Source organism: Apaloderma vittatum, unplaced genomic scaffold, assembly GCF_000703405.1.
Source record: "Apaloderma vittatum isolate BGI_N311 unplaced genomic scaffold, ASM70340v1 Scaffold25027, whole genome shotgun sequence".
Classification (NCBI taxonomy): Eukaryota; Metazoa; Chordata; class Aves; order Trogoniformes; family Trogonidae; genus Apaloderma; species Apaloderma vittatum.
The window spans coordinates 1-1,490 of record NW_009728183.1 but is presented as its reverse complement, the minus strand read 5'-3'; the positions used below and the strand labels follow the sequence as shown (position 1 = coordinate 1,490).

Sequence of the window (1,490 nt, the reverse complement as noted above, 5' to 3'; positions counted from 1 at the left end):
ATTTAACTATACGCGTGAATTTATTTTTTGGGTATGGGCACGCTCCTCACCTCCTTTACATTATTTGGCGTAGTCGGCAGGATATCTACCGAGGAAAGATCAAGCCACGGTTGCACTAAGGAGAGTCCTGACGATGCGCAGGTTCAGGCAAACCCGCACGGCCAGACATGGGGCTGCAAGCATGCAGCTCACCTGGAAGGAATGGGAAGACTCTCTCTCCGATTAGAGTCGGAAAATCGGAGACTAGAGTTAGAATTTTGGAGTTTGAGATTGGAATTGAAACGGGAAAGAGAGCGAGCTCTTGGGTTGGAATTAAAAATTGAGTTAATGTTGGCGCAAGTGAAACGACCCCTCCGTGCAGCTCAGATCCGGAAACTAATATCCTGTGTCGATGCGGAGATCTGGGATCGAGGTATCTGGGGAGATGACAAGAGTAATAGCTCAGAGGGGGAGCGCGAGCTGGATGAAGAAATGTCCGCCCGCTTCTTAAGACGGAAACCTCCACTGGCCCACGCGGCGGACATCCGCGGACTGCGGTCCGTACCAGCCCCTGGTCGGGACTGCAGCTTGGCGAGCTGCAGGAGAAATTCTCACATAGAGCAGGCGAAACCGAAACTGAATATTTATGGCGTGTGTCTTTAAATGGTGGGGACTGCATATTGCTGAGTGATGAGGAAGCAGCTGGATTTTGGGGTCCTGGAGTTTTTCTGACTGGTGGAACACGAGTGTGGCATTATCATAGAAGGTGTAAACACTCCCTACCTCTACTTTGGGATGTGGAAGACGACGTTTGCTTGGCATACAGAGGACATGGATCTCTACAGCATCAACTACTTGCATTTTGGGGAGCCAAAATCCTGGCGCTCTCGTACTGGGAAAATGGGGTCAGAAACCCCAAGCCCGCAGAACCCTGGCTGTAAGATCCGTCCCACCCTCGAGGAGTTTCGGGACTTTGGTAAGTACATCGCCTACATGGAGTCACAGGGAGCTCACTGCGCGGGGCTTGCCAAGGTGATTCCTACCAAGGAATGGAAACCCCGCAAAACCTACAATGACATCGATGACATGGTTATCCCAGCTCCTATTCAGCAGGTGGTTACTGGGCAGTCGGGATTATTCACCCAGTATAACATACAGAAGAAACCGATGACCGTGGGAGAATACTGGCATCTGGCCAACAGCGAGAAGTATTGTACTCCACGCCATCAAGATTTCGAAGACTTGGAGCGCAAGTACTGGAAGAACCTCACATTTGTCTCGCCAATTTATGGGGCTGATATCAGCGGCTCGCTGTACGATGCAGATGTGGCAGAATGGAATACTGGCAACCTGAACACTCTCTTGGACATGGTGGAACTGCTGGATGGGATCACGGTGAATCAGGGAGTCCCGAAAGCATCGGCTCCTCCTGCTCCTGGCAAGAGGGCGATCCCCGAACCGCGGTTCCGCCCTGAGATGCAGCCTTTCGGTGGAATCGAAACTGAAAGCTG

The 1,490-nt window shown here is 51.7% G+C and overlaps 1 pseudogene; it reads left to right on the top strand.

Annotated features, from left to right (window-relative positions):
* The first annotated feature begins 879 nt into the window (after window positions 1-879).
* Window positions 880-1,374, top strand: LOC104277380 (annotated as a pseudogene).
* Window positions 1,375-1,490: the final 116 nt, after the last annotated feature.